This window comes from Xenopus tropicalis, chromosome 7, assembly GCF_000004195.4.
Source record: "Xenopus tropicalis strain Nigerian chromosome 7, UCB_Xtro_10.0, whole genome shotgun sequence".
Taxonomy (NCBI): Eukaryota; Metazoa; Chordata; class Amphibia; order Anura; family Pipidae; genus Xenopus; species Xenopus tropicalis.
Genome location: NC_030683.2, coordinates 40,798,956 through 40,814,263, shown reverse-complemented (window position 1 = coordinate 40,814,263; position 15,308 = coordinate 40,798,956). Strand labels below are relative to the sequence as shown.

General features: G+C 40.9%; 1 protein-coding gene across 4 annotated transcripts in view; it reads left to right on the top strand.

The window, feature by feature from the left end:
- Positions 1 to 13,792: 13,792 nt before the first annotated feature.
- LOC100492280 (prolyl 4-hydroxylase subunit alpha-1) overlaps positions 13,793 to 15,308 on the top strand; it is a 28,718-nt gene continuing 27,202 nt past the window's right edge. Inside the window, exon 1 of one of the 4 annotated variants that reach the window (XM_031905487.1) lies at positions 13,793 to 14,171. The gene's annotated coding sequence lies outside the window, so the exon portion shown is untranslated. The remainder of the gene's footprint in view (positions 14,172 to 15,308) is intronic. The other 3 variants (XM_004915788.4, XM_004915787.4, XM_002935967.5) reach the window with 3 other exon arrangements.

Genomic DNA, 15,308 nt, shown 5'->3' with positions numbered 1-15,308 from the left:
GTCACGATAATATCGTATCGGCGATCCGAAAGTCACGAAATTTTCATACCGAACAATTGTAAACAGCGGTAAAACCTTTCCAATTAATTCGTGTGGCGTCCGAAAAAGTCGTGCGGCGTCTGAAAAAGTCGTGCGGCGTATGAAAAAGTCGCGTGGACGCCCGAAAAAATCAGCGAAAATACGCTCGGAGCGTTCGTGCTTTTGTAAATATGCCCCTAAGTGTCACTATTATTTCATGCCAGAGAGCTATGGCCACATTGTAGTCAAGATATAGAGAAATTATAAGGGTCAAAGCAATCCCTATTCATAAACAAGGAATAACTCTGCCTTTAGGAAACACAGGCTTGTGTATTGCTCAGCTCTCTGTCCAAGAGACCGTTGCAAACCAGGCTTTTGATTTTATGAGGCTTGAAGCAATTTGCCATGAGAATTGGACTTCAACAGTATATTAGTCATTTGCACATCTAATTTCTCTACTCCCCTGTACCTTCCATAGGACTTTATTGCTTTTGCATTTTTGCAGCTTTAACTCTGAGTAGGGATCTGCTATGTAATGGTGCAGCATTTAAAAAAAAATGGAAAAAGGCCAGGCAAGTTACTGTTGTGTTACTCACTGCCAGGAGACTTCTGCTTGTTAAAGTGCTCTGAAGTTTGTGTCAGCCTAAATAATGTGCAATCTATAAAGCTGTCCTGTGCAAGCTCCAGTCTGCTATAAAGGAAAGCATCCCTTTCTGTACATTAGTTTTAAAGAGCCAATAACCTGCAATGTGCATGTTTCTTGGCCAGCGGGAAGCATTGTACAATGCTTTTGGTTGAGACAAATGACCATCCACATGCCAAACAAAGCCCAATCACATATTTAAGGGAATCCAGTTTACGTATAAATACTCAGTGATACATTTGTATTGCTATTTGGCAACAAGGGAATGCACTGGTGCAGATTACTGGCTTTTTTGCTATTTGTTACAATTCTGTGCCTTAGCTTCCCTGAGACTGGGCCACAAACCCATTTTACATTTTCCTTTTGTTGCACCTTTCAATGGATCCTTCATTATTCTAAACTACACATGTCCAATGAAAAGTAACCAAAAAAGTCATTTTGTTACATTTCATTCCTTCAGAGAACAGATCTTATTTGTATTTCAGAGCATTTTGTGGAAATTTGACCTATTTAAAATCCAATTTAAATGCTTATTTTTTTAATTGTTGTAGTTTGGGTAGAAATTAAGGGGTTTGCTGCATTATAACACATAACTGAAGGATATATTGAGATTACTTCCCTGTTATGATCACAATACCATTTCCTAATGCCATGTGCTGCATTCTTAAACTCCAATTCATATTTCTATTAAAATCATAAAATCAATTTGCTTGTCTCCTTTTCTGTCAGACATTCTATTATATGTACACAAAACAACTTGCTGGTGTAAAAAAATACCTCCAACCTGTTTATTGCATACTGCACATACAGACCAAAGGTTTCAAGAGCTACATGCTCTCTTCATCAGTGGAAAAAGTACACACCCCTAGTACATACCCCTAGGCACCACCCCCCACCTCCGTATAGGCGTCTGATGTAATACGCTAAGTCACGCCGAAAAAACGTGCATTAATTACAATGTGTGTAACTTAATCTCCCGAGAAGAAATGTCTGCGTGCGTATCTACGTAATTGGCGTCAAAACGCCCACATGAATATAATTCAGTGCCAACCACATTGTGAAAATGATCAGTACGTTCAATACCTATTCAATTTGTTCATTGAGGCCATTAGGTGATACCGTATTGAGTCTATATGCATGGGCGTCCGCAGAAAATTTTCCAAGGGAGGGCAAGTAAGCTAGCATCATCCTGCAACAGACAAATATATATATATATATATACAGTGGTGTGAAAAACTATTTGCCCCCTTCCTGATTTCTTATTCTTTTGCATGTTTGTCACACTTAAATGTTTCTGCTCATCAAAAACCGTTAACTATTAGTCAAAGATAACATAATTGAACACAAAATGCAGTTTTTAAATGAAGGTTTACGTTATTAAGGGAGAAAAAAAAAACTCCAAATCTACATGGCCCTGTGTGAAAAAGTGATTGCCCCCCTTGTTAAAAAATAACTTAACTGTGGTTTATCACACCTGAGTTTTTTTTCTGTAGTCACCCCCAGACCTGATTACTGCCACACCTGTTTCAATCAAGAAATCACTTAAATAGGAGCTACCTGACACAGAGAAGTAGACCAAAAGCACCTCAAAAGCTAGACATCATGCCAAGATCCAAAGAAATTCAGGAACAAATGAGAACAAAAGTAATTGAGATCTATCAGTCTGGTAAAGGTTATAAAGCCATTTCTAAAGCTTTGGGACTCCAGCGAACCACAGTGAGAGCCATTATCCACAAATGGCAAAAACATGGAACAGTGGTGAACCTTCCCTGGAGTGGCCGGCCAACCAAAATTACCCCAAGAGCGCAGAGACAACTCATCCGAGAGGCCACAAAAGACCCCAGGACAACATCTAAAGAACTGCAGGCCTCACTTGCCTCAATTAAGGTCAGTGTTCACGACTCCACCATAAGAAAGAGACTGGGCAAAAACGGCCTGCATGGCAGATTTCCAAGGCGCAAACCACTTTTAAGCAAAAAGAACATTAAGGCTCATCTCAATTTTGCTAAAAAACATCTCAATGATTGCCAAGACTTTTGGGAAAATACCTTGTGGACCGACGAGACAAAAGTTGAACTTTTTGGAAGGTGCGTGTCCCGTTACATCTGGCGTAAAAGTAACACAGCATTTCAGAAAAAGAACATCATACCAACAGTAAAATATGGTGGTGGTAGTGTGATGGTCTGGGGTTGTTTTGCTGCTTCAGGACCTGGAAGGCTTGCTGTGATAGATGGAACCATGAATTCTACTGTCTACCAAAAAATCCTGAAGGAGAATGTCCGGCCATCTGTTCGTCAACTCAAGCTGAAGCGATCTTGGGTGCTGCAGCAGGACAATGACCCAAAACACACCAGCAAATCCACCTCTGAATGGCTGAAGAAAAACAAAATGAAGACTTTGGAGTGGCCTAGTCAAAGTCCTGACCTGAATCCTATTGAGATGTTGTGGCATGACCTTAAAAAGGCGGTTCATGCTAGAAAACCCTCAGATAAAGCTGAATTACAACAATTCTGCAAAGATGAGTGGGCCAAAATTCCTCCAGAGCGCTGCAAAAGACTCGTTGCAAGTTATCGCAAACGCTTGATTGCAGTTATTGCTGCTAAGGGTGGCCCAACCAGTTATTAGGTTCAGGGGGCAATTACTTGTACACAGGGCCATGTAGGTTTGGATTTTTTTTCTCCCTAAATAATAAAAACCCTCATTTAAAAACTGCATTTTGTGTTTACTTGTGTTATCTTTGACTAATAGTTAAATGTGTTTGATGATCAGAAACATTTAAGTGTGACAAACATGCAAAAGAATAAGTAATCAGGAAGGGGGCAAATAGTTTTTCACACCACTGTATATATATATATATATATATATATATAAAAATATATTTTTTTTTTTTTGCAGGATGATACTAGGGGAGGCTAAAGATGGCCCATACACAGACTGACCTACAGCTAATGTGACACTTAGTGGATTCGCTGCTGGCGTAAAAAGTTAACCTCCCAACTACCTCTTGCCGTTCCCACTGACTCCCAGGGATACTGTACAAAAGTGCGGGTGGGGGTGCTTTTTTTTTTTTACCCTAAAATGTTTAGTATGTAAAAGTATTCATACGCGCACTTCTGTTAGGGGATCTGCAAACATTTGTGTTTGTGATCAGTTAGCTTAAAGGGGTAGTTCGCATTCGAATTCACTTTTATTTTTAATGGTTTTTCAGTTATTTAGCTTTTTGTTCAGCAGCTCTCCATTTGGTATTTCAGCAGCTATCTGGTTGCTAGGGTCTTATTTACCCTAGCAACCAGGTAGTGGTTTAAACAAGAGATGGGAATATGAATAGTTAAGGGGCCTACTTAGAAAAATAAGTAATACAAAATTATAATAATAATAAAATTGTAGCCTCACAGAGCAATATTTTTTGGCCCCCATTTGAAATCTGTATAGAGGCAGAAGAGAAAGGCAAATTATTCAAAAAAATTAATTAGAAAGACCAATTGCAAAGTTGCTAGGAATAGGCCATTTTATAACATACTAAAGGTTAACTTAAAAGTGAACCACCCCTTTAGATGTGTTTATGTTAGTTTTATAGCAAGAAAGGCAGTGGGTACTGACTCCCCATTATATACAGTGAGACGCAGTCCGTATTTACAAACCCAGCACATTATATACAGTGAGAAGCAGTGGGTACTGATGGCAGATATTCAGGCCCTGGCACTATAACACTGGCACTGATACACAACATTGGCCCCACTGTAACTTACTATAAATGAACAAAACAATGACAAAAAAAAAAAAAAATAGTAAGTGCAAAAAACAACAACAAATATATAAACACACAATGAGCTTTTTCAGAGGGAAAGAGTTAACTTACCCTCCATGTGTTAGGGTAGGGGATAGATTATAAATTATTATAGATGTCAGGTCAGGCAAAAAACAATTTAATGTCAGCTAGTGATTCTTTAGAACTGTATAGTACCTGGGTATAGTGCCTGTGTATAGTGCCTGGGTATAGTGCCTGGGTATAGTGCCTGGGTATAGTACCTGTGTATAGTACCTGGGTATAGTGCCTGGGTATAGTGCCTGGGTATAGTACCTGTGTATAGTGCCTGTGTATAGTACCTGTGTATAGTGCCTGGGTATAGTGCCTGGGTATAGTACCTGTGTATAGTACCTGTGTATAGTGCCTGGGTATAGTGCCTGGGTATAGTACCTGGGTATAGTGCCTGGGTATAGTGCCTGGGTATAGTACCTGGGTATAGTACCTGTGTATAGTGCCTGGGTATAGTGCCTGGGTATAGTGCCTGGGTATAGTACCTGGGTATAGTGCCTGGGTATAGTGCCTGGGTATAGTACCTGGGTATAGTGCCTGTGTATAGTGCCTGGGTATAGTGCCTGGGTATAGCGCCTGTGTATAGCGCCTGTGTATAGTACCTGGGTATAGTGCCTGGGTATAGTACCTGTGTATAGTACCTGGGTATAGTGCCTGGGTATAGTGCCTGGGTATAGTACCTGTGTATAGTGCCTGTGTATAGTGCCTGGGTATAGTACCTGGGTATAGTGCCTGGGTATAGTACCTGGGTATAGTACCTGTGTATATAGTACCTGTGTATAGTGCCTGTGTATAGTGCCTGGGTATAGTACCTGGGTATAGTGCCTGGGTATAGTACCTGGGTATAGTACCTGGGTATAGTGCCTGGGTATAGTGCCTGGGTATAGTACCTGGGTATAGTACCTGGGTATAGTGCCTGGGTATAGTGCCTGGGTATAGTACCTGTGTATAGTGCCTGTGTATAGTGCCTGGGTATAGTACCTGGGTATAGTACCTGTGTATAGTGCCTGTGTATATAGTACCTGTGTATAGTACCTGGGTATAGTGCCTGGGTATAGTGCCTGTGTATAGTGCCTGTGTATAGTACCTGTGGGATGAAAACTGCAGCAAAAGTTGAGAGTTGGTTCTTAGGTAAAGTTACAGCTGCAGATTGTTCTTTTCAGTCTTCATTTCTGTTTCCAGTTTGCAAAATCTCCCGATCCCTGTGTGCATCTGTGCTCTGATTGGTCAATTTTACTGTCTGTCAAGGAAGCTGTGCTCTGATTGGAGAATCCACAAGAAGAAAGATCCAATCGGAGCACAGCAAAAACGGGCTTGAGGGGAAAGTGCAGAAACGGAGTAAGGTTTTTGTTTTTTTGCTACTTTTCCAGGGGGGGGCAAGTGCCCCCTCTTGCCCCCTTCTGTGGACGCCCATGTCTATATGTCCATCTGGCTTCATGTTATAGCAAAATGTTTTCTCTATTTCCACCTCTTTTTGGTCTTGGAACATGCTCCAAAATTTGGAATCTCAATTGGGATGCATTATGATTTTTCTCTTTGAAATGCCTGGCAATTGAGGTATTTCTTTTTGAAGTAAAATCCGACTTATGCTTTGCTATTCTGTCTTTAATACATTGTATAGTTTTATCTACATAACCAAGGCTACGTGGGCATTTCAAATAGTATACTACAAAAGTACTTAAAGGACATGTAAAGCCTACATTTGCCTACAATGTATATCAGTTGGGCATGTCTCCCCCCCCCCCCCAAATAGCATCATTTGTACTGCATATATCCCCTCCGTTTGCCAGCACCATCACATTTTCCTAAAGCAAATAGCAGCTTTCACCCGGTGGCCATTTTCCCTCTGATACATAATCAGTTACAATTAAATCTGCAAACAGCATACACACACACAGACCCTTATTCAGCATATGTTTCATCAAGAATACAGGCTCACGCAGACAGAACTGTCTTTTATCAAAGTTCTGCTTTGTTTAAGCTGAGCTCTGGAGAGAAAGGAGAAAAAAAACTGAAGCAGACAGCTAGAACTGAGTTTCTATGGGAACCAGCAATGCCATCTATTCACTGGCTGCTAGACTGGGGGGCGTGTTTAGTAATCTGAGCTTAGAACTACTGAGCATGCCCACAAACCAACAGCTAAAGCAAATTCCCGAAGGAGGGGGGCGAGTGGGTTACAGGAGGAGAAAGAAACCTAAGTGATTAAGGAGATGTTGCAGCCTTACTAATAACCTCTGGACAACCAGAGTGGCAGGTATTGACAGATTTCAAAGAGGCTGTTCACTGATTAAATTTTTGCGTGTGGGGGTTTACATGTCCTTTAAGCAGGTATGGTACCCAAAGATCGGGATTGCTTTTCCTGTGCCAGGATGTATAACACCCAACTTTCTAATCACACTGTTGCACTGGGCCAGGTGCATCAGGAGGATCTGCACCAGTGGATAATGGACTGAGTTTACAAGGAACCGTGAGTGTATGGACTTACTTTGTTTATTCTATTATATGTAACTGTCCATTAGGAAATACTGGTGCTTTTTTTTTCTCTAATTCTACATTTAACAGGCTTTTAGCTTGAAAACTAGCGTTGCTTCTTAAACTTTTTGCACCAGAAATTATTGGCAGCCTGAAAGAAATTTTTGTTGGAAAAAAAACAAATCAATGTGCTGTTTGGATACATATTGCAATATTAGATACAGGTATGAGATCCATTATCTGGAAACCTTTTATCTAGAAAGTTCCAAATTACAAAAAGGTCATTTCCCATAGACTCAATTTTAATCAAATAATTAAAATTTTTAAAAATGGTTTCCTTTTTCTCTGTAATTATAAAACAGTACCTTGTACTTGATCCCAACTAAGATACAATTATTCCTTATTGGAGGCAAAACAATCCTATTTATTTACTGAAAGACCCCTTATCCAGATAACCAACGTTTGCAGCAATAACAGCTTTAACTCTATTAGGGTACGTTCATGGCTTGGGAGGGATTTTTAGCCCATTCTTCCAGTCACTTTAGCTTCAGGTTAGATTACACTTGTGCACCTCAGTTTTCAAATGGTTCAAATGGCACTTTACTTGTTGTGCCGGCTGAAATAATTTCTACTGGACTTTGCTGAGAGTGCCGACTCTCTGGGCTGTGCACCAAATAGTTAACCTGTTGGAGGAGGTAAGGGTGTGCTGGTGTAACAATTTTTCTATTAGAGCAGGGATCCCCAACCTTTTTTTCTTGTGAGCCACACTCAGATGTAAAAAGTGTTGGGGAACCCCATGTGGACTGCTAGTCCGCAGGAGGCCCTGCTTGGAGTAAGACTGTGTCTCTCTGCTTTCAAAACTTGCCTCCAAGCCAGAGCCTACTTTGAGTCCACTGGGAACAACTTTAAAGGGGATGATGAGCAACATGTTGCCCACAAGCCACTGGTTGGGGATCACTGGTTAAACTTCTCAGCTGGATTGGAGTTTTGATTGGGCTATTCCAGGACAATCACCTTTGTTCCCAAGCTCAGCATTCTAGATAACGCTACCGCTACCCCCACTTTCCCCCATGAGTTTTTAGCAGACAAAAACAGTATTACTTGAGTTTTTTATTTGAGGTAGATTTGCACTTTCACCATTTTGCACATTCTCATGGTTTTTGGCATCTCCAGAAAACATGGTACTTTCTCAGCCATGGCTGCTTTTTTTTACAGGCCGCTGTTATACTTAGTTTTTGATATGTTTGACCCAAGCCTTCAGTTCGCTATATGGTAGCATCTTGTGGGGCTGCTCTACATGAGCAGGAGTGAAAGTACATCTTTCAGCAGGATAATGATCCCAAACATGAAGCCAAATAACCTTGGAGTGGCTCAAGGACAAAAAAGTTAATGTCCTGCAGTGGCCCAATTAAAATTCTCGCTGAGAATCTGTGGCAGTTGCACAGGTGTCATTCTGCTGAACTGAATAACATGAAGAAAGTCTGCTAGGAATAATAGTCCCGATTCATTCCTAAGCAATGTGCAAAGCTGGGACATTGTTGCTTTCCATGGCAACTCTTAATTTGGTCTTAATTTTTTATCGTTTTTGAAATATCTGCATTCTTCTGACTCTTCAGCTTGCAAATGGGGGTTGCAGTGTAAAAAAATAATTGCTTCTCAAGGCTACAGTTTTATTGTTATTACTTTTTATTCCTTATCTTTCTATTCAGACCCTCTCCAATTCATATTCCTGCAAACAGTATTATGGGAATGTAGCTGGGGGAGCAGCATTCACGATAATGCACCTGGTTTGTAATGGGGGTTCTAATAAATTGGGCAACAGCTGGGCAGGGGGTCCTGGCAAAAAAAGGCACTAACAAAAGATTGTCTATAATGGGTCACATGTATATGGTTAGTGGGGTATAAATGCCAAGATCAAGGGCACAGGCTCACCTTTCATCAGGAACGGTCTCAAGACATTCCCAACCCCTTACCCCCTTTAATGTTTACTTTATAATCATTGCAATTCATTAATTGTTAAGTAAAAAAAAAAATTTATTGTCGCAGCTTCGAGGTGTTTTGTTGATTTTAAAATTAATGGGAGAGTTGAAACAAATTTGAGATGCTCCTGGCCTGGCAATAAGGTGGTTTTAAAAATAAGGCAGCTGGAAGAGTTATTATTTTGGCGTGCTTGGTTTATTTTGTGTTTATTTTTTGTGATATTTAATAAACAAGCTGTGGCCATTATTTTTCACCCAGCTTTGGTCTACTATTTTAGGCAAACAATATTTAATCCAGCTTACAAGTCCCATGTGTCTCATCCAAACCACTGCCTGGTTGCTAGGGTAATTTGGCCCATAATTCAGTAAAATGGGAGATCTGGTTAAGGGGCTAAAGGAAAGCAACACGATTTACATCACCAGAAGAGTGGCCCTTAGGCTAAAGTCACAAAGAGTGTTGGATCCACTTGCTCTGACAGACACAACTTGGCCTTGTGCAGTTACACAGAGTGAAAATCAACCCAAAAGAATGCATAACCAGGCATTCCAAGCTGAGCCTGTTTTATTCACAAGTTTTTATAACGCACCAGCAAACTCTGCAGTGCTGTACAAAAGAAGGGTTTATAAATCAAATATACAGATTACATACAAATACTGAATGAGAGATAAGGTTCAGGTTTAAGAAAATATTTTGCAAAATAACTGGGAGATTTCCTCTTATGGCATGTCACCCCTGCTTGTTAGGGAAAATAATTCCTTTACTGAAATGGGTCATTGTAATAGAGTGTCAGTGTGAGAACAGAATGGGGCAGAAACTTGTAAGTGGCTGCATTTGCTTTGCACCTATTTTATTTACCTGGCATTGGCACCACATAGGAGAAAAAATATTTGCAAACTTGTGACTCTTACCAATAACGCTGTTTATTTAATTGTCTTTGCTTCAGTACATAATGACTTTCTCCATAGTCTGTCATTCAGGTCTATACATACAGTGGATTGCAAAAGTATTCGGCCCCCTTGAACTTTTCCACATTTTGTCACATTACAGCCACAAACATGAATAAATTTTATTGGAATTCCACGTGAAAGACCAATACAAAGTGGTGTACACGTGAGAAGTGGAACGAAAATCATACATGATTCCAAACATTTTTTACAAATAAATAACTGCAAAGTGGGGTTTGCGTAATTATTCAGCCCCCTCAATACTTTGTAGAACCACCTTTTGCTGCAATTACAGCTGCCAGTCTTTTAGGGTATGTCTCTACCAGCTTTGCACATCTAGAGACTGAAATCCTTGCCCATTCTTCTTTGCAAAACAGCTCCAGCTCAGTCAGATTAGATGGACAGCATTGCTTGTGGCAAACTGCAAACGGGACTTCTTATGGTTTTCTGTTAACAATGGCTTTCTTCTTGCCACTCTTCCATAAAGGCCAACTTTGTGCAGTGCACGACTAATAGTTGTCCTATGGACAGATTCCCCCACCTGAGCTGTAGATCTCTGCAGCTCGTCCAGAGTCACCATGGGCCTCTTGGCTGCATTTCTGATCAGCGCTCTCCTTGTTCGGCCTGTGAGTTTAGGTGGACAGCCTTGTCTTGGTAGGTTTACAGTTGTGCCATACTCCTTCCATTTCTGAATGATTGCTTAAACAGTGCTCCGTGGGATGTTCAAGGCTTTGGAAATCTTTTTGTAGCCTAAGCCTGCTTTAAATTTCTCAATAACTTTATCCCTGACCTGTCTGGTGTGTTCTTTGGACTTCATGGTGTTGTTGCTCCCAATATTCTCTTAGACAACCTCTGAGGCCGTCACAGAGCAGCTGTATTTGTACTGACATTAGATTACACACAGGTGCACTCTATTTAGTCATTAGCACTCATCAGGCAATGTCTATGGGCAACTGACTGCACTCAGACCAAAGGGGGCTGAATAATTACGCACACCCCACTTTGCAGTTATTTATTTGTAAAAAATGTTTGGAATCATGTATGATTTTCGTTCCACTTCTCACGTGTACACCACTCTGTATTGGTCTTTCATGTGGAATTCCAATAAAATGTATTCATGTTTGTGGCTGTAATGTGATAAAATGTGGAAAAGTTCAAGGGGGCCGAATACTTTTGCAAGCCACTGTAACTGGGGAATGGCTCTGTGCAAAAGGGTGAATGTGGCTTCTACTGATAAACATGGAGTAACCAGATGTTACAGGGCCCCACTGCAAATTTATTCAGGCCCCCAAAACATTGTTAAAGGAAACTATACCCTTGAACAATGTAGGTCACTATAAAAATACTTTGCATAAACCAGCTCAATATGTAAAGCCCTTCTTCATCTAGAAAAACTAATTTCATAAAAAGTGGATTTGCTGCTGGTGTAAAAAATGAACTCCCAACTACCTCTTGCGGTTCCCACTGACTTCCAGGGATACTGTGCAAAAGTGCGGGTGGGAGTGTTTTTTCCACCCTAAAATGCTTAGAATGTAAAAGTATTCATACCTGCACTTCTGTTAGGGGTTCTCCATACATTTGTGTATGTGATCAGTTAGCTTAAAAGGGGTAGTTCACTTATAAATTAACTTTTAATATGATGTAGACATTGATATTCTGAAACAATTTGCAATTGATCCTCTTTTATTTTTAATGTTTTTTCAGTTATTTAGCTTTTTGTTCAGCAGCTCTCCATTTGGTATTTCAGCAGCTATCTGGTTGTTAGGGTCTTATTTACCCTAGCAACCAGGTAGTGGTTTAAACAAGAGATGGGAATATGAATAGTTAGGGGCCTGCATGGAAAAATAAAACTGTAACCTCACAGAGCAATACTTTTTGGCTGCTGGGGTCAGTGACCCCCATTTGAAAGCTGGAAAGAGGCAGAAGAAAAAGGCAAATTATTCAAAAATTTAAAAAAAATTAATTAGTGTTGGTAATTTTTACCGACCAGAACCTTATTACACAACAAGACCCTGAGACAAGGTTCTCAGTATATCAAATTATTTCTTTATTAATCAAACACAGAGTCTTGTGGAAGCTATCAGCAACACAGAACATCAGCTGAAATGTGTCACTAACAGCTTCAAATGAGACCCTGAAAGTTTCAGTCTTTTATATAAGATGGCATACCTTATCTCAAAAGTATAGGACACCCCTTTTACAACTTTCTGTGTGCTCTGTGGTTACAGCTGTGCAAATAACAAAGTGCATGTGGGGTCTTAGCTAGTCAGCATTATCATGTCTGGCGCTTGTGACTTCATAAGATGGTATACTAGGCTTTTATATTCTATTTTATATTTTGCATATATAACATATTTATATACCTTTATCTCCTACCTCACCTGCCTTGAGTTGTCTTTATAGGGGACACTGGGGGATTGTATGTGTCCTTTTATGCAGAACTTACCCGTCATAAGTGAGTGTCTTAACATTAGTAAGACCAATTGCAAAGTTGCTAGGAATAGAATTTGAACCTTCACCCGCACACCCTCAGCTCTCCAATCATTACTCACCGCCCGGTGCACAATGCTCACAGGGATCGGCACCCTCTCCACAGGTGCCATGTGGAATAAGACACAGTAGGAAGGAGGTCCCTGCCCCGTAGAGCTTACTATCTAAGTGGTTGGGTAACATACAGGCACAAATTGGAAGGTAAGAGTGCACCAAGTATGGGCATTTGCCCTTAAGCGCAGGACTGGGCAAAATAATGTTTTAGCACTCCAGAAGGTAACAGCTGAGCTTTTTCTTCAAGAGAGTGGGTGAGTGTTCCCTACGGAGGGATTCAGGGATAGAGTTCCAGAGGTAAGGAGCAGCGAGATAGAAAGGTTTCAGACGAGATAGCGCAATGGGTGTGGATGGTGTAAAGAGACGGAGGCTCTGAGAGAGTGGAGGAGACGACCAGGAACAATGCAGAGAGACCAGTGAAGAAATGTAGTGAGGAGCAGAGGAGTGAAGGGCTTTGAATGTTAGCAGAAGGATTTTGTAAGCTATCCTTTGCTTAACAGGTAACCATGCAAGAGAGCTTAAGTGAGGCTGAACAGGTTCCCTCTTCAGAGAGAGCAGGAGGATCCTGTTAGCAGAGTTTAAAATTGATTGCAGGGGAGAGAGGTGGGAGTCTGGGAGGCCGGTTAGTAGGAGATTGCAGTAATCTAAGCGGGAAAGGATAAGGGCATGGATTAGTGTTAAGTTTTATCGAGAGAGGCAGTGGGTACTGACATCCCAGGCACATTATATACAGTGAGACGCAGTCTGTATTTACAAAACCAGCACATTATTTGCTGTGAGATGCAGTGGGTAGAGACGGTAGATATTTAGGCACTGGCACTATAACACTGGCACTGACACATTGGCTCCATTGTAACTAACTAGAAAAGAACAAACCAATGACAAAAGTAAAAAAAAAAAATGGAAAGTGCAAAAAACAACAACAAGTATATAAAAGTATATGAACTTTTTTAGGGGGAGAGAGTTAACTTACCATCCATGTGTTAGGGTAGGGGATAGGGATATTATAGATGTCAGGTGACAAAAAACAATTTAATTTCAGCTAGTGATTCAGCCTTTAGAACATATGCAGTATAGTATCTGTGGGATGAAAACTGAAACAAAAGTTCAGAGATGGTTCTTAGGTAAGGTTACAGCCACAGATTGTCCTTTTTAGTAATATCTCCCGAGCCCTGTCTGCATCTGTGCCTTGATTGGTCAATTTTACTGTCTGTCAAGAAAGCTGTACTCTAATTGGAGAATCCACAAAAAGAAAGATCCAATCAGAGCACAGCTGATTACAGCAGAATCGAAGCTTGCAGGAGCAAGAGAAGATATCCAGGACAGTGCAAAAACGGAGCAAGGTTTTTTTTTTTCCAAGGTGCCAAAGCAAGTTTGGGGAGGCTTAGCTTTATTGAAAATCCGCCTATGAAACTGGAAGCCAAAAGTTCCCACAAGCCAATCAGCAAAAGTGCCACCAAATTCCGCTAACTTTTTTTTCAATCTTCGTAAGAAGTGAGCCGTGCATTCTCTGCGCATGGGCAGTAGAGTACGTGCTTTCTGCGCTTGCGCGTTCGACTGGCTGTGTGAGGAGTCTCACGTAGAAAACTAGCTGGGGGGGCTGGATAAATAGCTGCACTAGGGGGGCGGAGAAGGCAAAGATTGCACGTATAAAATACCGGCCGGAGCCTAGGGGCTCACACTTGCTGGATCCGGAGTATAAGGACGGACGTAAAAGGCGGATATCAGTGGTCATTGCGACAAGTGGGTAGAGGTACGTCTTCCCTAGTTTATTGGCGATAGCTGTGGCTTTCAAGCTGTCGTAGGACCCTGACTTCCAGCATCCCAAGCCATAACTTTTCCACTTGGGAATTTGGGAGTTATAGTTTTGCAGAACTGCAGTGCTAAAAGGTTTCTTTAAAACAGTGATTCTTTTCCCAGGGGACTTGAGTTTCTGAAACAGTTTTATGACCCAAAAGTTACTTTAGAACCTCATTACTAAAATTAAATTTTTTTATTGGAGGAAATGTCACATTATTAATGAGGTTATATAGAGAACCACCTTATACAGCAGGAGACCCAACCATAGGTTAAGAATTTCTTTTAAACTGAATTCTAGTGTTTGGGGTCAGGGCTGATTATAACCAATTGCAGCCCCTCTGTCACTGTCACTATTTGTCACTTCTGCTTTAGTAGCAGCACAGGGGTTGCATGTAGCCCTATGGCCAGTCCCTGTCCCCCACTGGTGATGAGTGTGAGACGTCCACATCTGGGGTAATCCTGGCAGTAAGTGTTGATTTTAGTGCAGCTATTGCATTACCTAATGTGGGGGCTCCATTTCTGTTGGGGTTCTGCAGCACCTTTGTGCATCACTTTGGTTTCTCTGACTTCCTTTCCATCAAAGTTGTCCCAGCACATGGTAATTTGGTGCTACAATGTAACCATTTATAGAAGCATGGAAGCCACGTTGATAATTACGCAGTGCAGCATTTTCTTGAAGGAAAACCGGCTTTTGGCTGAATTTGCTTTTACTGCTGTGCTTTTATGGAGAACTCTTTGCTTATAGAATTTAGTGCTTTTGTAGAGCTGTGTGTGTTAAATAAAATTTATTTTTATACATTTGTGTGTGAAGGGACTTCACACATTTCACGCAAACATTTCTGTGCATTATACAACAGCTAAACTCTCTGGGGACGTCTATGTTGTAAGTTATAGTGAGTGAATTGTGAGTTGAGATTCAAGAGCTGTTAGGTGAGATTCAAGCTGAGTGCTCTGTCATAAGCCTAAATGACCCAAGTGTAGTGACCAAATCCCAAAATTGTGGCTCCCAGCTTTTGAAATACAACTTGTCATTGGTTCAGTTTGCCTGTAGGTAATTGTCATTTCTATGCAGTGACATTAATGAGCTAAA